The sequence below is a fragment of the Ixodes scapularis genome, unplaced genomic scaffold (genome assembly GCF_016920785.2).
Source record: "Ixodes scapularis isolate PalLabHiFi unplaced genomic scaffold, ASM1692078v2 ptg000504l_1__unscaffolded, whole genome shotgun sequence".
Lineage (NCBI taxonomy): Eukaryota > Metazoa > Arthropoda > Arachnida > Ixodida > Ixodidae > Ixodes > Ixodes scapularis.
In genome coordinates this window covers 1222081-1244550 of record NW_024609991.1, presented here as the reverse complement: position 1 = coordinate 1244550, position 22470 = coordinate 1222081, and positions in this window count along the sequence as shown.

The window sequence follows — 22470 nt, the reverse complement described above, 5'->3', positions numbered from 1 at the left end:
TGAAAGTCTGATGTGGACATCCCTAGGACATCCGGTACACCTCCGATTTGGATGTACATTAATGGATGCCCTGCGTACGCCTATGAATGGAGGTTCGGCAGTCATCCGTTGAAAACCTGATTTGGACATCCCTTGGACATCCGGTGCATTTCCGATTCGGATGTACACAAATGGACGTCTTGTGTACGTCTATAAATGAATGTTCGGCGGACTTCCGTTGAAAATCTCATTTGGACATCCCTAGGACATCCGGCACATCTCCGACTTGGATATACAGAAACGGATGTACGGTGTACGTTCTACGGACGTCCGCTTTAGGCGCAGGAGGTTCGCACTTTCCACGGACGTCCGACGGATATCCGTGGTTTGTTGGAGTGGACACACTTCAAATGTCTCTTGAAAAACGCCGACAGTACTTGAGCCTGTGTTATTATTACAAAGTCCTGTCGGACCCCAAAAATCCTGCTTATAGTATTTTACAGACCCCACAGTTCTGTAAATTGCTTGAAAACAAGCCAACAATTGTGCGCCCCTTAGGTTTTCGAGTTCAAAGTATTTGTAGCTCTCTCAACCTCCCTGTCCCTTCCACAAGTGATGTTCACTTGCTAAACTCTATGGAGAGAATTGCCCCTTGGAACGAGCTACCCGTATGTTGTGACTGGTCTTTCACCAAATACAGTAAGAAGACCGTTGCTCCACAGTTTCTTCAGCAAGAGTTTCTATCTTTGCAAGAAAGGATATCTAAAGGTTGCACCGAGTACTATACCGACGGGTCGAAATCTTTAAGTTTCGTTGGTTATGCAGTTTATTCTAGTAACTTAGAAAGAGCTGTGCAGCTTGACTCAATTGCAAGCATCTTCACTGCAGAGCTCTATGGTATTTTATTAGCCATTGAGCATATTCTGGACAACAGTGTATTGAACGCAGTCATTTCTGTCGATTCACAAAGTGTCTTATCTGCTATTTCTTCCAGAGTTTCCACAAAGAATATACTTGCAAAACATGTTCGTTTTAAAGTGAACAGACCCCGCAGGGAGCACCTGTGAAAGAAGGTGTTTGGAGAGTGGCGTATCCACGGACACCGAGCCATGCGGGTTTGCCCGCCCACTGCTGACTGTGAGTGGCTTTCCCTTGTCCGGGGAAACGGGCATCCTGGTGGTTGAGCCAAGCCCGGGGTAGGTTTGGACCCTTTGGGGCCCCCCGGGTGAAGCGATACACCACTTTGGCCCCCGCTTCTCGTACACGGGAGTCCTGGTAAAGCCCGGCCAGGATGATTCAGTCTAGTCACCTTTTCGTCTACTATCCCCTTCAATCTTTCACCTTTACCTTTCCTGTTTCTTTTACTTCTCTCTCATTTCTCTTACTCCCTTTTCACCTCTCTTTGGTGGCAAGGGCTAACCTTGGGTGGCAATATACCTGTCTTGACCCACACTTGGGTATAGTTTCCTGGCAGCACTGTTAGCTTAATGTCTCCAGCCAAGCCCTTCTTTATTTGGTGAGTTACCTAACCCCTTCTTGGGCTCGGTGGTGGGCGGTGCACCGCGGATCCTGAACACTCTTTGCCCTCTTATGGCGCCCCACCCCTCTAAACCCCGTTCAGGGCACGCCCTTAAAAGGCGCTGCCCTGAACAAAAACCATCCACAAAGAATGTGAAGTAGAAACATTTACTAAGTTTTTTTTATTTTTAGTTTGTTCGCTGGATGAACAAAAACCTGTTTCAAACCTCTCACCTTTTATTGTAGCAAAAGTGCTAGAAACCCTTGTAGGGTTTTCCTACAAGGCTAAAAAACAGCACACCGGAAACCTTTTTTGTAAAAGTAAACAAAAAAAAAATTCGCACTTTTTAAATTGATTACCGTCGTTGATGTGAAGGTGTTGGTGAGCCCTCATCGCACACTAAATACTGTCCGTGGAGTCCTCTCCGAGGACGACTTCTTGCACACTAGTGAGGAAGAACTCCTCGAGGGACTCCAAGGTGCCGGTGTCGTCGCCGTAAAACGCATCATGTTTAGGAAAGATGGCGAACAGATCCATTCGAGACATGTTGTTCTGACTTTCGAAAGGCACACTCTCCTGATGCAATCAAGGCAGGATACTTGAACTGCCGCATCCGCCCTTACGTCCCCAACCCCCAGCGGTGCTTCCGTTGCCAGCGTTTTGGTCATAGAACGCGCAGCTGTCGAGGGAAGGAGACGTGTGCGAAGTGCGGTAGTAAAGGTCATGTTTCCGATACTTGCGAGGCGGCTGTGGTCTACTGCGCTAATTGCGGTGGACTACATCCTGCTTATTATCGTGCATGTCCCTCTTGAAAGCTAGAAAAGGACATCCTTACTATCAATATAAAGGAAAACATACTATACCCAGAAGCCAAGAAGCGGTTCTTCTTTTTATCAAAGGGGGGTTTCGCCGAGGTGGTGCGCAGGGGCCCTGCATCACGCTCGGAGTCGAGGGCCACCCAGGTCTCTCCCGAGATCCTGTCGGACGACTTTTGGGCCCCAGCTCCCCGACAGGGGCAGCAGCTGCATCCTCCAGCCCCTGGTGGTAGCACGCGTGCTGCTTCTCTTTCCAGGGACAGGCTGGCAGCAGCCGCGCCTGCCCCCTCTCCTAGGTCCCCGCCTGGTAAGACAGAGCGAACTTCTCGCTCTTGGGCCCCCCTACCGAAGGAGCAGCATGGTGCCCATGCAGCTCCTGTGAAAGGAGGGGACCAGACGAGCTCAGACGACCCATCGCCCATTTCGTCTGCAACCCCCCCCCCCCCCCCTCGCACACCTGGCCGGACAAGTGCTGTTCTCAAAACAACGGATACCTCTCAGGAGGTGGAGGTGTCAACAGATGTTGACAATCTGTCCACTCCTGGGTCTGACCAGGACAATATGGAGTGGGAAATGCCCACCCAAATGATAATCCCAATGTCTTCCACCTAGTTTTGTTGTCTCTACAGTCTTACTTATTTTACTAGGTCTATTTTTCAGTTGCATATTTACATACCTTTTATAGATGACCAAGTTACATTTTATGCAATGGAACTGTCGCGGTATTTTAAGAAATATTAATGTGAACTATTTCATGGATCAGCTTCGGCTCATCACTGTCGCCTTGCAAGAAACCCATCTTCACACTAATTATTTTAACATTTTAAGACGTCATCAGGTTTTTAGAAAAGATCGCCCCTCTTCCACCCCTTCTTGTGTTGCAGTGGTCGTGCAGAGTGGAGTTGCTTGCTCTCAAGTTCCCCTCCATGCCGCTGGAAGCTGTTGCAGTACGTCTCCTTCTGGACCGCCTTGTAACATTTTTTTTTATACTTACCCCCTAACATTCCTTTAAACCTTCAAGGGGCTGTAGGAACTAAGAGGACAGCTCCCGCAACCTTTTTTTTAATTTTAGGAGATTTTAGCGCTCATAATACTATGTGGGGCACTACCTGTCAAGACTCCCGTGGGGGTGTGATTGAACGTCTTTTATTGTCTGCAGGGCTGTGCCTGAAGACCAATAACGCACTCGTCCGTTTTTCTTCCCATGCAATAAACCTGACAACAGAAATTATAGAAAAACGTGCAGTTGTACTCTCAGCCAGAACAAGCAGCCACGTGATGTGGAGCCGATGGCATGCCGCCCATGTTGATCATAGCCACGCGCTGAGGTTGGCAAAGCACAGGACACGCGCTGAGTCCCAGACATTGTTAGACTTCTTCTATTGTCGTCATGTCTATTGTCGCCCGAACCTCCGTTGACACGGAGGTTCGGGCGAGCTGATTGCTCATGATGTACTGGGGGAACAGCGTTCCCAGAAAACAGTCACTCAAGTCCACACACAAAAGAAAGAGACACCTACGCAGGGCTGACTAAGAACACTCTGGTATATTTACAATTTTTTTTTTCTTTTTGCATTATGAACAAGGGCCATGGAGAATAACTTGTCCTTTTTTCTTCAGTTGGAAGCTAAACCGTAAGCTAACTAAAATAGAAATTAATTTAGAAAATAGAAATTTTAGCCTGAAGTATGGGATGTCGAATGTTATTAATGAATTAATAGAAGAAGAGGAAGATTTAATAAAAAACAGTTGGTAGTCCAGCGGTCTGTTCGCCAATCTTTTTTTCCTGTCACGTTACTTCCTTTGTTCAGCTGGTTTTACCCAATATGTTTCAGAACCAACTAGCTCAGCTTTTACCCTTAGAAATTAATATAAGGCTAGGTAGTCTAACATTTTATAATAAGGATAAAGACGGAGTACTAACATATCTATCATTAAGTTTTGTGATATTCTTTGCCTCAATGATTTCTCAACTAAAATTAAAATTAATGTAAGACTAGGTAGTCTAATTATTTTAGTTATCAGGTTAAAGACGGAGTACTAACACATATGTCGTTATGTTTTGCGATATTCTCTGCCTCAATTTCTCAATGAGAGAAACCATTGAGGCAGAGAATATCGCAATACATAACGATATATGTGTTAGTACACCGTCTTTAACCTTATTACTAAAAAAAATCCCTCTCTGCACTAACCGTGTATAAATGCAAAAGTGATAAAACATACATTTTAGCCTGAAGTATGGGATGTTGAATGCTATGCGGGATACTGCTAAAATGAGAGATTGTTTATGTTATCTGAAATGTGAAGGCATGTTGACATTTTTTTATGGAAATTAGATTGCAGTCAGTCATTTTAGTAAGACAAGCTAAAACTGCTGTGTGGCGCAAGCTTTTGCTGTATGTTCTGAGCTGCCATACGGTAGAAACAAACACTTGGTAGGTAGGAAAGATTGCATGTTTTATCTTTACTGAAAAATATACTGGTTGAAGTACCCAGTTAATTAATGACATGGTTAAAAATGAGGAGTTTGTTCGCTGTACCATATGGTTGTGCAGGTAAATATATTGCGTTTGTTGGGATTATAATGATTGTTAAAGACCATAGGCTAGCAGGGGTACTGCACTGGCTACATTTCTCACCTTCAGCTAAAAAAGCTGATGCCCAGTGAGGCTGACTAACTTCTGGCTGCCTAAGCACACACGCACAACACAATTATTTTAGGGCTACAATGTGATGTGACTGGGAAGCTGGGTACAGATTGCGTAACATGCCACGTGAGAAATTTAGTGCAACTAAATTCTGGTGAAGGGGATTCTGCTACGAAGAGGAAGGGCGAACCAACCGGGAGCGGGCTGCTAGTGGCGATGGTTAAACCACGGAGTCTGGCGTGTCCCCTGCAAGTCGACCTCGACGGTCATCCAGATGACTGTTTTAGCGGCAACCAAAAAAACTCTCTAATGAACAGAGGCCAGACATGTACAAGTTACTAAAAAAAAGTAATTAAGTTACAGAGTAGTGACCTGAAAAGTAATATGAGTAGAGTAGAAATTGCTCAAATAAAAAGTAATTAAGAAAATTACTAATTACCGTAAAAAAGTAGCGAATTACTTTTGAAGTTACTTTTATATATTCTTATGGTAAAAAGAAAGTACATAGGTTTTGATGCGCTAGCAAAATCCTGCTAGCCAGATAGGGATGAAATTGTTTTTTTTTTTCAAAGAAATGCTTTAATAGCTAGTTCTGCTTCTGTGTGCCTAATTGTTTTGTACGTTCTTATTTGTTTATTCAATGATGAACCGCAACTATGTCATTTATACTTCGAGGTTTAGCACTGCCTGAGCTTGATTTTTAGACAGTGTTTTCTTGTTTACAGTGTTGCGTAAAGTACAACTAAAAAGTGCTTGAATCAAAGTACAATGGAAATCAGAGGTTATGTACTTCAAGTAAAAAAGTAAGTACACCGGGTGCAGTGTACTTAAAGTAACGTACTATAAATACGATATATTTCAAGGTAAAGTAAAAGTACTTTTAACAGAATCTTTCATTATGCCCTTTAATTCCCTATATAGTGTTTTTTACCTGGTACGCATTGCCGCAGAGGTAATCGGAGGTGCATACGTTTTACACAGAAATCGCAGCAAATATTGTATAAAGTGAAGTCGCCACAAAGTAGTTGTTTTACTCTCGCTCAAAGAGCTATTTGATACAATCAACTTATAAGCCACTTATTTCTGTCGGTCTTACAGCCATCGTTACTTCACCCAGAGAAATGAGCAGATGACGTCTTGAAAGAGCGCGGTTTCAGACGACAATACGCAATTTTATTGTTTTCGAATTTGGGGAATGTACATTGAAGTCGGGAGTTTTACTTTCCTCGGAAAGTACAAGTACATAACCACAGAATGTACCTCAGGTAAAGTGCAAGTTTTCTAAACAGTAGTTCTTTACGTACCATGTGCTTAGAGTACTTCGCAACACTGCTTGTTTATCATTTTTATATAAAAACGGGGGAATTACTAAGGTTTCTCGAACTATCTTCAAATCTTAGAAGATCTGGATATTTAATGTTTTCGGACAAAAGGCAACGAAAAAAGGTCCGCTTTGCGTTGCCCTTTAGCACGCGATTCTTCGAGTACATCGAAAACTACTGGAGCACCAGATGAGCTTTAGAGCAGGTGCTGCATTTTGTTGCCTTTTTTGAGTGAGGATGCAGTGTGTGCACCTCCTCTAGTGGGCGAGAGTTTCTACGTCGGGGAGAAGCGGGAACCAGCCCTTTCTTGGAATGGGTCAAGCCTTTTTGAGCTTCGGGACACAAAGAAACCCCAGTCTTCGGCGCTAATCCCGCAGTTACTCGGCCTCTCTTGCGTCGTGCCTGTTCGCTCCCCGCGCCTCGTAGCAGTGTTGTTGCAGAGGGGGGGGGGGGGGGGGGGGGGGGCTCGGCAAAATTTTGGGGGGTTTTGTACTCTCAAATTCATTTTCTTTCCCCCCTCTTTCTACGCCACATGCTTCCCCCTCTTTGGAAATATCAGCTGATTATCCAACATCTTATCTCTTTTGTGCAAGAATGTTTGTTGATAGACAAAACAACCACTAAAATTCGAAACTAATTTGTTCTTTGAGTAGAAGTTACCCAGGAAAAGTAATTAAAGTAAACTATTAATTACCGTAATAAAATTGTAATTGAAAGCTACTAAACAACTGAGGAAAGTAGTTCAACTACAGTAACTTGAGTAGTTGAACTACGTACAAGTCTGCCAGAGGCCCTTGCAGGAATTCCCGGTGGCGACCCAGGGCACCTGAAGCCGGAACGACAATTCACTGGAAACCAGTAGGAGCAACTCTTGGCAGCGACTGGAAGGAACGTGCACCCAAATATCTTCACTTGTGGTAGGCGCCCGAGGCATAGCCATTATAAGATCGGTCGGTGCCCGCAAGAGGTTGAATCGAGGTGCCACTGTTAGAGCACATGGATTCAACGACCAAGCAGGTGAACAGCTGGTTCGCCAGAGCTCCAAGACGGTGACGAGAACCAGAAAATCAAGGCCACAGAAACTAAGTAGCACTAGTTCATTTGCACATTTGTATATATATTTACCGCTTTCTAAATATTTTTTTTTTGAATCCTGCAACGGCCCAGCCAACTCCTTTTTCACTTGATGTGGTGACAAAACGGTCATTGTTCGTGTTGAGAGACTGCTTCATGCCTGTGAAGGCATAGGTACGTTAAAATATTCAGACGAGGTTGCACTGTTTCAGGAGGTATGCAGTCAACCCGCATTATTCCAGAAACAGATTTTGAAGTTGCAGATTTTATACTTTACAAGAACATGCCAAGTCTTTTATAAGTGTCCCTAAAGTGTGACTATCTTATATTTCGAATATAACCGTGTTTAGGTCCTTCGCAAGCGATCCTGTGCGACTCTGCGGTACTCCTGCCAGTAAAATTCGGCGTTGCAGCATCCCGCGGTGCGGAACCTTTCCGACATGTCTCCGAGTTGAGCGAAGTTGGCTGCTATTGAAGGCAGTTTCTTGGATGTGTGCTACTCGCGGCCGAGGACCAGTCTAGACAACGGTTTGTGAGGGACTGGTTCAGCTAGCCTGGTATTGTACCTTTCAAACACGACATTTCACGTTATAAATGCAAACTTAAAGGCTTTGCTAGCTGGGCGGACAATACAAACAGTATCGCCCCCATCAAACTCACACTGGCATTCTTGAGTACGGTGTGTTTCATTGCGCCGAGATGCTGGAGATTATAAAAACACAATGACATGAAGAAACCACAAACCTTTGGAAGCGTGCGAGGTCCGACCGGAAACTCGCGCGCACAACAGCGTAAACACGTCCGTCCGCGACTCCGCCAACTCCGCGTCGTCTGGGTAAACCGTGCGACCTTGCAGTTGAATCTTTGGACGTTATTTAATGTTAGCGCAACGACATTTGTTCTTAATTAAAAGCATTGCGAACTATATTAACCATTACTGCACGCCGTGCAAGTGCCTATTGCTGCAAATTTTTAATTAAAAAAAAGGCTGTTGCCGCTAAAAGGAAAAGCCAATGGCGTCATAGTCACGTTGGACCAATAGGCGTCGACATGTTTTTGTTTTGCTTGTGTTTGTTTTTTTCTTGGCTCCGCCCCGTTTTAATGGGTAGGATTTCAAAATACCCAACCCGGACGTGATAGATGTTTTGTAGTTAAGCTTGTGAATACCAGCGTTACAAGGTGGTTTATACCGAAAAAAAAAAAAAACACTTGGTAGGAGATTTGCAAACTGTAAAAAGTTTATTAGAAAAATTATTGTGATCTTCAAATTTTATAACAGCGTGCTCAAAACTACTTTGGAGCGTGATATTCAAGTGCTCAAAGGGGTATTAATTTAATGCTTATGTGATCCAACCTGCTCCAAAAGCCAGTTTTGTGTTCTCGAAAGTGCTCAAAAATTCGTTTTCAGGTGCTGCGAAAATTGCTCAAAATCCCAATTTTGCTGTAGCATCATGCCTCGTGCAGTATCAGTGCTTTTTCTTTAATTTATTTTGTTCTTTATATTCCATTCCTTTGTTTTTGTCATTTATGTCTAGTGTAGCTTCTCCCACTTCTCTTCCTTTTGAGTCTTCATTGAAACGACAATTATGAGTATCGGACCATCTTGTCTTGATTGATTGGTGGCCGAGTGTGTTATCGCACTCCACCTCGGAGCACGTGGTGAGAAAGCTCGCGCTGCAAAATCCAGTGATCCTGGGTTCAATCCCCGCCCCTGCCCGTTTCGATCTGGGTGAGCATCGTGCGATCGTGTAACACTACTCGTGATGCATGTGAAAGACCCCCGGTTAGCAGTCGTGCTGCGCTGGCTGAATTTCTTGTATCTTCGGTGTAACAATGTTGCACTAATGTTGCTCGCTTCTGACAGTCTGAGATCCTGCTCTATCTACAACTAACCACTAATTGGTTTGTTTTTATTCCGACTTGTGCACGTCCTCATGAGTCTCGCTCTTTATATATTTTAAGTAGGTTTAACCAACTAGCCCACATTAATACTTACAGGTGAAAGTTACAAAAATACTACGAAAAGTAATTAAACTACAGTAACTTGAGTAGAGTTGTTGAACTACGTGAAAGTCTGGTTCAGCATTTTTTTTTTTGCTCCAGTTTTGCTCTGCAGTTTTCTTAGGAGCACCAATATACGTTAAATTACTTCATGGGATATAAGTGTTTATATTTAGCTTGATACAAGGAACAATAACTTTTCCCGTTATAAAACACCACTCTTTATTTATTTACAAATTAAGTATTTAATGCTGCAGCAAAAGGGGGCCAAAGCCGCCCGACAAGGCTTTGCAGGAGGCATTTTGGACTGGTCAGAAATATGGATCCACTAAGATTGTATTTTCCTCAAAGGTGAACATTAGGAAACATGTGCAGTGCAACCATTATCGACGGGGAAGTTATGGTAGAATATATTTAGGAGCTTGTATTTTTACTTTGCAAAGGAACAGAACTGCGGCTATGTTGACTATGTCCGATTCCATACTTGGGATACTCAACGACTAGCTGTGTCCTATGAGTTACTGAGGCATTCTCTGCTGCAAGTGGTTTGGACAGTTAATATGCTGTAACTATACGCATATACTGCGTAGTTACAGAATTTGCCAAATGCTGGCAGCGTGCAGAAGGCAACATACAATGAAGCCTGCGAGAAGGTAACAGATGCATGCTGCTTTGAGAAGATATGATAGAAACATAATGCACCTCCCAGTTTCAAGACTCCTCATCTAAGGGATCTTCTCATTCATAAACTTGGTTACATCCCTGGCTGCGGCATTAGCAAACTTTTCCGGCATGGGGTTGCTCACCATGCGACCCACATAGAACATAGAACATAGCTGTGAACATAGAACATAGCTATAGAACATAGATGTCTGCATTCGAAAATAAGGTACTTGGCTCAAAACCGGCATATCACAAAACTTGAATATGAATCACTAAAATGAGTGAAAATTGACTACTGCAATAAAATAGTAGCTACATTCTAGCAGCAATGACTGCTTTTCAAAGAGCAGTCTGCTGCTCAAGACTGCTCTTTGGTATCATAAGGTTGTTCAGTTACAAGGTGGCACAAAGCCGTTCAAGTACTACGTCATGAGAATATAATAGTCCCATCTCACAAACTTGTAGGTGCATGCTTCACGTTCATAAGTTTATTCTACGGGAGGCAGGCGGTAGTACACTGGAGAGGTCGCAATGTCGCAATAGCTCGTGCTCTATTCGCACATACTCTTAGCAGGGTTGTGACCCGTAAGGAAATAATGAAGTTTCCGTGACGCATCATGTCAATAGTGCACTTTACTAGACTGGCTGATGGAATCGATCTTTGATGTGTGACTAAAGATAGATTTTAACCCTTGCAAACGCTGATCGCCATTTTAGAAAGAAAGGCATGTAGTTAAAAAGATGTTTCAAGACACCTAACTGAAGGAAACATACCTGTTTTCGAGAGTAAAAAGGAAACATACAGAAGGTAGATGTATGTACACAATTGTGTACAAACATCATTGTAGCAATCCTCTGAGATGCTTATCTTCTCAGTTGTGGAACGCATAGAACCAATTTTGTCTCTCCTTATGCAAAGAAGGAGATAGTACTTGCTGCAAAATACGCTTGACCGTCCTTTGCACTTCTTCAGTTTGCATCGCGATTGCTCTACTTGGTAGCGGGCCTCTGGCGAGTGGTCTACGCGGTCATAGCGGGCATCTGCACAAAGACGATGTATTCGCGGCTGCTGCTGTAGGGGAGCTTCAAGCGTCACCTGTCTTTAAAACGATGGTCTTCCGCGCTTTCGTTTGTTAGGGACCGATGTAATGAGGGCTTCCGAAACCTCCAGCCGGAAGTGCGTCAGGTCAAGCATCTTCGACCTTGGTGTTGCGTCATGGTCTCGGAGATTCTCAATCCATGAATTATGCAGCGTCACGTCAACGAATAGAAATATGGTTCTCGGTGTCTATTTTTTAACTTGATCTTGGTTCGCTGCAACCTGAGAAGGAAATCCAACTTATCAACACCGCCCATGCTCTTGTTATATTTGGTAATGACTTCGGGCTGGGTGACAGAAACCTGCTCAAGGGTCTTCTTGTCTTATCTCTCTATCCGTCGTCCCCACACCAATAAAGTTGGACGCTACTGTAACTATGTTGTTGTCTTTCCAAGAGACGACAACACATGATACCCGGTTGGCAAGTGTGGTCATACGTGTTAATCTATCGAGCTACTTTGCAGTTTTTTAATGCCGTTTCTTCTAGTAAATTATTAAGTTGCGAGTACAACCTCGTCCTGCCGTGTATTTTTTTTTTGTCACCCTCGTTTTCTAAGGGTACAAGATTATCACTTAAGCCTCACAGGTATCGTGCTACAAGTTGACAAGCAGTCTTGGAAGATCAAAATTTCCAGTTTATACTGCACCGCTTCAATATTCCGGGGCAGCCCTCTAGCACAAATTACACAGCCATTGCATCAATTCTAAAGGAGATAGAAATTTATGAGGTGCAATACGTCTTTCCTTGGACATTTCCTTTGCAAGTCGAACAGGGTGAAGGAATATTGATTTGACAGTTGAGTGTGAGTGAACTACATTAGCACACTTCCAACTGCCTGAAGCTTCGTCGGTGTCAGTCCACGCTTTGCAGTCCCGCCACACTTGATGTATCGACGTGATACAGTCCCTGTAACACTTCTATCCTGAAGCTCAGTGGTCGTCCAGATGACCTTGCTCATTTCTTTGCAGAACTTCGAATAGTTCGGGGTCTTTATGTCAGTTAAAAAGTTTGGTAACGGAACAAGTATGTTGTTTCCCAGGTGTACCTGCACATAAGTATGAATAGCATTCTTTCATTTTTTATGCACTGAAGTAGTACCTTAGAGCATGGTCTGCTGAGCAAGTGGGTAATTGAAATTCATATTAAGAATAGCGCTAAACAGACGGAACGAAAAGGCGAAGAAGCACACAGGACAGGCGCTAACTGGCAACTAAAGTTTATTAAATGCTTCCAACTTTGCTATCACCGTCCACGCGCGTAGTCTCGTCTCAACAAAAACATGGCGTACCGTCAAAACAGTAGATACAGTCCGCCCACTGCTTGTTCAAAAAGTTTGCAAAACAGCTACATCACCCTGCCGCACAAACCGAAGGAGGAAAGGAAAAAGCTCCGTGTTAATATCTAGATAGCGTTAATGACGCTTAAATGATAGACTTCGAGAACATGCGGCTCCTCTTGGCAACAATTACGGTTCTCACTTGCAGGGGCATTGTAAAACTTGTGGTTGTTCTTCTATGCTGGATGGTGCGCAGGTGGAAGGACGCAGCAAAGGAAGATTGCAAAGAGAGTTACTGGAGGCGGCGAATATACATGCTTGCGACAAAGGCATTTGCATCAGCGTCACATCGGTGTATATGCAACCGAAAGAGTACAGCTTCATTAACACTGTCTAGCTTGTAAATATTAAGACGGCGCTTTTTCCTTTCCTCGTTCGGGTTATGTGGCGGGGTGATGTCGCTGTTTTCCTAACTTTTTTTAACAGACGGTGAGCGGGCTGTATCTACTGTTTTGGCGGTACGCCGTGCATTTGTTGAGACGAGATTACGCGCGTGCAGGGCGATAGCAATGTTGGAAGCATTCAATAAAGTTTAGTTGCCAGTTAACGCCTGCCCTGTGTGCGTCTTCGTCTTTTTGTCCCGTCTTTTTTGCGCTATTAATATGAAAATAGTACCTATTTTGATCACACCATAACAAAACTAGTATCGCTGTGGCTGGCGAAATTTGATCTTATAAAAGCTTTTACACCAGCTGCACAGAGAGCATTGTAGATTAAATTAAGGCATGGGTTAGCTTTCGGTGTGCCAAAGTTGGGCCTACCCTGGCCATTAGAAGAAAGAAAATTAGGCCAAAATCAACCACAAGCTATTTTTCGAGGGAGGGATTTTTCTTGGGATCTTATGGTACTTCTTCGATAGGCAATGACCAGGATGTCAGGTGTATAAAGCATCTTAGCCACTGTATAAATGCAAGTTAGCATCACTGACGGGATAAGGGGGGCAGAGCATATCACTCCAGAAAGAAAACCTGACCCTTCACTCGACTGCTTCACTCCGCATCTATTAGCTGTTAGGTATACTGAAGACAGGAAGATCCATTACCGATCCTTGGGTGAACCTGTTAGCATGACCCTTCGGGAACGCCGCACACGTCCCCCTTTGGGAAATGCTAAGGCTGACCCTTTCCTTTTCTCTTTCGGCTTTCTCCTTTGCTTCCTCTATTTTTTGCTGCCTTTTTTTTGTTGCTTCGGGATGGGTTCTGTGTAAGCGTTTCCCAAAAGGGGGCATGTTCGGCATTTCCCCAGGGTCATGCTAAAGCATTCCTTGAGGGTTTGCCAATGGATCTTCCTTCATATTTTTTTACGGCTTCTGTCACACCCAGACCTACGACCGCGTGCTTTTGCGGACAAAACCGTGAAAAGGGAAGTGCGCTGCTGAGAGGGGAGAAATACTGAAGGTGAAAGGCAAAAGGGAGCCGATCTCAAAGGGCGGAAGCCAATACAGGCGTGGATACTGGGGCGAATATGAACTTGCAGCAGGCGTCAGGCAGCGGGTGCCGTAGCTAAGTGTGCTAGGTGGGTGAACGAGTTTTGAGTCACGATTGCAGCTACTTCATCTCTGTAAAATTAAAGGCCTTAAATGACACACATGCCATGTCAAAATACAGAATGACTGTCTACGTGATTTAGATATTCCACTGCAGTCAAGAAAAGACAACAGGCAAATGAAATGACAAGATCGAAATATCACTTTCACGTGTGCCTGTCTCTTTACAAATGGCAGTTTGGCAAGTCTGTTCGATTAAAAGGGAAAAAAAAACTCTAGGCAAATCTACTAAAACGTTGCTAATGATTTAGCAGGTGCATTGTAACAAAGCCATGACCACTTCTTACGTCAAGTGGTACAGGCGTTTTGCTGAAGGCAGATATTTTGCCAAAGACAACCTCCCCGTCACAGTGAGAACGAACGCAAAGTTAAAGACGTGCACCTTTTTTGTGAAACGCCGGTGCCAGTTAAAAATGCAAAAACTGGTCTTATTTTTGTTACCGTACATCTGCTTATTCATCTGCAAGGTTTCAGTACCAGAGTTTCCTAGTTTTCGTAAAATGTAATGTTCATTAGCTACGTCAACTGCGACATGACGCTCTTCGCCCGTGGCAATTAACCATTTTCTACAAAATAGGTTGTCTGCTTGCACTGACCTGCCACTTCTAACCATTCACGCTATGTGACAATCCTAAGTGTGTCGTTAGCTATACATAAAACACATTTCGCAATATTGTAAAATGTGTTATCTATTGTGGCCCGTCCCCATACTTTCGGAACGTAGTAGTAAATTGGCAGGATGATGCAAGAGCCAACTGTGCAGCAATTTATGTGTTCATGCCTACAAAATACTTTTTCATCAACTCTGTGTTAAGCTTCAGCTACCAGTTGCTTGCCATAACTCTTACACATGGTTTACAGACACTATAAAGGTTACATATATGGAGGTTAATAAAATTCGGCATAAATAGAAAATCCCATTGCCATTCACCAGAGGCAAGACCTCTGCAGTTGGTGCTGAAGCCACCGGGGGCTCTGCAGCTGCAAGTGGTACAGGAGCCAGCGGGGGCTCTGCAACCAGTGTCGAACCGATATTTTTATCGGTTCGGTTCGGGTTTGGGTTCACGGCTTTCGGTTCAGTTCCGGTTCAGTTGCGGGGCGCAAGAAATAACGGTTCAAACTGGTTCAAACCGGTTCGAACCGGTTTGAACCGCTAAATTGAGAATATATTTTCCGCGTTGTTGTGTCAGTAGGCACTATTTAGGCCGTGAAACTAACTACTGTAAACGATCTGATTTTTGCGAGGATCTATTTTTTGAAAATTTCGCGATTCGCCTACAATTCGCGAAAAATGGGTCCCGCGAAACATTTCGGTAAAATGTAAACACATTGGAATTTATATTGAGATTCCACCGCGTCGAGAAAATTACAACAAACGAATTATTCAAAAACTTCAGCTTTGACCTAAATCGCGAAATATTGAGTCCACGAAAAATAAGTCAATTACAGTATATATAGTTTTCTTTTTTTTATCGTTGGTTCAATCCAGTTTTATTTTCAGGTACCAAAATTATAAAATTCTGTTATTTATTCCTACACAACAAGAAAAGAAAATCTACATTAACATACAAAGCGTCATGTTTATACGACTTCCCTTCGTTTACCAGAGTCGCATACATTGTGCCTGAATCGAAATGTTTTCGCGAAGTGACGTAGGTTGCCTAAAAAACACGTGTATCGCAGTATTAGAAGTTGAACCGTGGTTTTGCCTTTGACCTAAGGAATTAATCACAGTGATTAAAACCATGAAATGTGTTTTACGGAATACGTTTCACAATATGAATATGATGGCGAGACGACTGAACTTAAGGCAATATAATTTTCAAAATGTCACGAAAGTCACAGGACAAGCGCTTCCAGTCTATATTTTATAGAAACACTAAGCGACAATCGCAATGCTTGTTTTTCTAAACAGCATTGTTTACTCTCAGGACCATGATGCGGGTGACGAATCATGCAAAAAGGAGTGGCTGAAATTGTTCACTCTAATCTATGAGCACCTTCGTACTGAGATCGAATCTCACCTAAAACAATGCAGCCATGTGAACATTTCCTTATATTGGATAAACTGGCATAGCCTGGATGTTGAGGTTTGTTCTAGACAAGATGCCGGTCCATTTAATTTGCAAATAAGCATCACCCTCGCTAATTGATGATTTTCGGTAAATAGAACAAAGGGGTATTTCGTGCTCTACTCAATTGGGAAGCTAATTAATAAACACTTTCTGCCAGTTTGCGTGTGCAATCGTCACAGTTCCACCATTCGTAAAGTGTATTTTGTTTTGGTTCAATCCACAGGCACGTAAACGTTCGGTTTACCACATAAAAAAACGCGATAATAAACTTCTATATATTTGAGAAGTCATATATGCGTGAGGAGCACATGGTTATTTAAATTAGCCTCAAAATAAAAAAATAAAAAAATTATTTGAGGCTTTCCCAAATCACCCATAACGTGTCTATAGAGGATAAAAGCGCCAAGAAAGATTTGCAGAACATCTTTCAGATAATTTGAAGGTGTATTTACTTATATACCTTTGAGGTGAGGATCTTCTATTTATGCTGCCAAATCTTCAGACAGGAATTAAGTATGTTTTTATTGTCATCGATAAATTTGACTTTATGAAGTTCACATAACTGCCTGAGACCGACACGGCAGGACGATACTCGAAAATACGCCAGCTGTTGAGTCTTCGGAAACGTGCTTTTGTTAGCTGTTTTGCAGTGTAAAATACTGGGTTGAAGGGTATGCCAAAAATCACTCTGGTAACGTGATATATCGGAAGGCAAATACACTAAATGTGCAGAAACAAGGAGATGACACGTAATTTTTCTAAATAATCCCTTACACAACACTTTACTGCAAAAAGAGATGCATAGAAATGCATAAAATGATATTCCAAATTAAACATAAATTGCGCGCAGGGCAAACGAAGATTCATAGAATCCTAATATAAATCACTTTTGGGCATCAGCTTGCCTCAGCTCGAAACGTCGCGAGATACTGCCTCGGGAGGCTAATGTTATCTTAGGTTTTACGTGCACTTGTTTTGGGACCTCACTTCACGACTCTGTTCTTTATCAGTCGTGTGCTCCAACATTTCATTAGGCTGCCGTATATCATCGCGAGACTGCTACAAATACTACACAACTTTACACCTTGGACGTCTACTGCTAGTTTTGCGAACGTCGCACCTCACCAGAAAACTGAAGTATTTAACATGGTTTGCAAGTGACGTAATCGCACTATATACTGGTTGTCATTGCGAGTTGTTGCTGAGAAAATCAAATCCGGTGGAGCAAAATGCACGCTGCAAAAGGTTCGCGCTCAGTGCAAGCTATGTATTTGAGAGGCACACATTTTTCTTGTTGGTGCATCGTCGTTAGGCAAGGCGCGAGTATCTGGCGCGACGAAAACGTGCTTTCTGGCAGGAGTGTTTTTACAAATAAAAGTTGTACCAACTACCCATCTGCCACTATCGTTTCCAGGCCACGCTTTCTAGTCTGCGCCGAAAATGCGGGGCAGATGAATCTTTACGACACAGTATGCTTTAAAACTACCCCCCTCCCCACTCTCTTTTGTTTTTTAGCCGCACCTCAAGATACTTTTTATTCCTCGGGAATTGCCTGCTCTGTATTGAGTGGTGTTCCTTCGACAATTAATTTGTGTCACTTGTTAACAGTAATTCTTCCTTGCTTTTGCTTTGCACCCAACTGTGAAGTTTAAACAAAATACAGAGCGGTCGAAACTTGGAGAACTTGAGAACGGCACTCCTGTGAGACTTAGCGCGGCTGCCAACGTTCGGCTATCCCCCTGAGGCCACTAGGATCTTTCTTTTCAGGTATCCCTCCCGTACACACTTGTAGTTCTATGTAACGTCGGACTAATACGTCACATTTAGACCCTTTAACACTTCTATTCTCGGGACAACTTTCTGAGGCAGTTCAGCAACAACGAAAACATGTTTGGGAGCCTCAATGGTGTCCATACATGTAAAATAGGTCGTACAGCATTTTTTTTTTACCTTAAGTTCAATAAATACCGCTAAGATGTAATCCCTGACGTTGATAACTTGCAAGAACATCCGTTAATTTGCCCCTCCGCGAAATGGCAGACGCAGTCGAAAGAAAGAAATGAAATTGCTTTCCCCTCCTCAACTCGCAATTAGAACTATCAGCCACGTGATCTGATCCTAATATATACACCGTCAGTGTTTATCAGTCATAAGCAGGGTTTGCAAAGCATAGAGCATGGGCTGATCTTCAGATATAGTTTTAGTTGGGCTATAATGCCCGAGCCCCACTAGAGCGACAAACAGAAGAAAACGACAGCGGAAAGCCTTAAACCAGAGTATTTCGCGATTTGAAAGGCTTTGTAGAATAAAGAAGGCTATGCTCAAACACGAGCATCATGCACACGAGGGTACCATTTGCAGGCTTGTAAACACTCGTGCTAACTTCGCGAGCACCGAACAACTCAAAGCCGCATAAAGGTACCATCGCTAACATGCTGCATGTGTCTGAGGCTTGTCGCTGTCGTTTGTTTCTGTTTCTAGCTCTAGTGGGACTTGGGCCCATCATAATCTTTGAGTTGAACACGAGCCGTTACCCGAATGTTTGGCGATGCTGGTTGTCATGAACCAGAGCATTCGACTTGGGATCATGACAATCGGGTACATAATGGTGTCACGTGACTCTCAGTGCGAAGTTGTGATGTCATGTGGCGTCACGGTGTCAACAGCGTTAATAGATCTAGCGACGTCCTCAATTTGAATCGACTTAAAGCGGTGAGTCACGTGACGTCATGGGGTCACGTGATGTGACATTACTTGACAGCATGTCTTGACATCATGACGTCACGTGATGATGTGACACATGGCTAATCATAGTGCCAATAAGAAAGCGCCGCAAAACCCCATGATTTATTATACATTGCAATTCTGTACATGACGATTTGATCACTACATAGAGGAATAAATATTAAATTTATTCCTCTACGTATTGCCAAATATTAAATTTGTAATACTAACAAAAAACAAATACCATGAACCGTTTTGAACCGGTTACCGTTATATTTTTTTCCGGTTCAGTTCCGGTTCAGTTCCAAGATGGCGGCGAAGATTTCGGTTCGGTTCAGTTCCGGTTCGGCTAAAAATAACGGTTCTGTTCCGGTTTTCGGTTCGGTTCCGGTTCGACACCCTGTCTGCAACTGCTAGGGGGTCATGAGCCACCGGGGGCTCTGCAGCCGCTACGGGGCAGGAGCCACTGGAAGGGCGAGAACCCTAGGGGGGCTGGAGCCGCAGGAAGGGCTGGAGCCGCGGAGAGAGCTGCAGCCGCTGAGCTGGAGTCGGTGGGCGAGCTTCTATGTCGGCCCACGGTATGTCGACCCACTCCAGATTTTTCCACTCTTCATCAGCCATCACGGAGGCAGCCACAACTGGGGCAGCCTCCGCAGGTGCCGCCGATAGGGAAGCAGGCACTGCCACAACGCTCTGCAAGGCCTGCTATCTCTAAACAAGCCACATGACCCCTGAATGTCATTACAAATATGCTAATCCACATGCAGAACATGGGCAGACACGTATTTGAAATGGTCAGAAACAGAAAGTACAGCGAGTATAGCATGCTAGTTTTTGTGGTCATTTTATCTTGATGATGTCCTTTAGGAGAGCAGTTAATGTCCTTTGAGAACCAGTCGTGCTCGCTGTTACGGTATCATGTGCAGAACACCAGAAAACAGGAAGTTCAACTTTAACCTGCAGATGTGACACGGTGCGGCGAAGCCATTGCGCCGGTGTCGTCATGCGCTGCCTTTATCCCATCTGTGGTTTGGGGTCAATAGGCTTCCGTTGCATTCTTTAAACATGACTAATGTCTTTCACAATGCATGTTACATCCTGGCAGTTCGAGCTCCGAACGACGTGCATATTATTTTTGCTGTAAGGAAAACACTTCTCTTTTCTCGCAAACACCTGCTATTTATGAACGGTATTTGTAAAAATATCAATGTGCTCGAAATTTGAAGATTCGTTTGGCATAACCAGAACGCGGAGTTCCAAAAGTACAGCAGACGTGTCCAGCCACTTCTCTTAGCGTGATGGTAAAAATTTGCATTTAGGGCGCCAGACTAAGTGTTAAAATGAAATGCTTATCACTGGCGTGTAGGCACGGATGACCCACCTTGTTTTTCGCGCTTCAGTCTATGCTTCATCTCCGACCATATCTGAAGTGCTCGGCACCCAGCTAGCTGCTCAGAGTAACAACCTGGGTGTTGTTTTTTCGGCGGTCGGAAGTTTCGTCTGTATCTAGTCCGTACAGACATGAAAATGACTTATAGCGGCTAGTGGGGGTGGACATCAGCTCCCGCCTGCTAATCTGCTGTGATGGATGGACAGTATACACAAAACTGTTTTAGAGCAGCTTGCAATTTTCTAAAAGCCGCAAACTTGTCCTGAGCTTTTATTTGCCGACACATAAGGCAGGGACACGACGTGTGTAGCCTGATGCTCTACTGTGTCACTCACGCCCACGACGGCTGCCGTGCGCCTGCTAAACGTTTTTTTTTTTTTTTTTTGCCTCAAATTATTTTAATAACAACTCATCTCACTGCAAGCGCGAGAAGGCATGATCACGGTGCGTTTTTGGACTGCTCCTAAACCAGCCGGTGCGTCCGACTCTCCAGCGTCTGACGTTACCATGATCCGCGCTAGAACGTCCGCCGTATGTTTAGAAGTCCTCCTACCGGGTACGTCCGCCGTATATTTAGGCACAGCGATGTACTACGTCAAAACTTTAGCATTAGTGAAACCTAATCCGTCCGCCCTAGTGCTAGCAGAAGCTGGAGGTAGAACATGCGCGTGCAATAAATATGCACGTAACGTCATTCCCGGTCGTATCTCTAGTTTACGTTCTACAAGCTTTGGGGTCGCCGTCTGAGTTGCACACCACAGAATTCGTAGTTCGAGGGAACTAGTAAATAGAAATAACCTTCAGTACCCAGCAATGGCGACACTTTGCATTATATGCTCGGATGTTAGCCACTGCTAACCAGGCGCACACGAAGTGTGGGAAATATTCAAATTCAAATTCGTTTATTTTTGCCACAAACGGTACATTCGTGACAGGGCCGCTGGAAAAAAAGCCGCAGATCTGCAGCTTGACGAGTCCCAGCGCCCCAGAACAAGGTAAAAGCGGCACCGGCACATACAGACAAAAAAGAAGGAATATGCGCACACATACATAGGCATACACATATACCGAGGATAAACACGAGAAAAACATAAAGAATTCAACTTCGCAATCAACAGTATACAAAAAAGCGGTGCTTACTTATTATAAAGCTTTTTGAATGGAACAATGACTAACGGAGTGCATTTCAATATCACGGGAAAACGGGGTGTGTAATAAAAGTGGTAGCTGGTGGCGATATCTTTGTGGACCAAAATTTTTATCCTTGAAAAGGGAATACGCCAGGGGGGCCTACGTTGGGATGGATATACAGACTCGTTTGCTTCTAGATTACCAATATCTAAAAAAATGACATTATTTTCTCTTACGGATCGTTGATAATTAGCTATCAGTCTATGTGCATACAAACTGGTTATATCAATGACTTTATGTTTTTCAAAAAGAGGAAGGGAATGATAGTCACGTGGAACATTTTCGATTATCCTGAATGCCTTTTTCTGTAATAAGCGTAATTTGTTAATGTTGCCCTTTGTAGTCGAACCCCATACCAGGTGGGAGTAGCAGAGCACAGGGTAAAACAGAGCATTGTAAATTAGTTTTTAATATTTACCGGAAGTATGTGCCTGAATTTATTCAGTATTCCGACAACTTTGCATAGCTTTTTATGAACATAGGCAACATGATTATTCCAGGACATGTTACAAGAAAATATTACTCCCAACGTCTTTATACTATCGACGCACTCTATCGCACAATCCCCCCCAAACAAATCGCGTGACAACCTAATGCGTGGTCCTGGACACTGAAATAAAACTGCCTTTGGTTTTGATGTGTTAATAACAAGGGAATTCATAACTACCCACGATTTTAATTTATTTAAAAAATAATTCGCTTTGAAAGTGAGCACCCCTTCCCTAGAATCAGAAAAAAATATGCTGGTATCATCCGCGTATATAACAAATTTAGCAGTCCTTTTAATATTTACAATATCATTAACATAAGTGATAAACAATAATGGGCCCAGAATACCTACGTGAGGGACCCCGGAACTAATGCATTGCATAGAAGATCTGTTATTATTAATTTGAACGTATTGGGAACGGTACTGTAAATAGGACGAAATGAGTGCTAATGGAACTCCTCGAATACCATAACAATCTAATTTATCTAGAAGAGTTCTGTGATTTGTCCGGTCAAATGCTTTACTGAAATCTACAAAGATCCCCAACGTTAAAAGTTTACTCTCGAAATTTTCTAATATTGTCTCTTTTTGTAC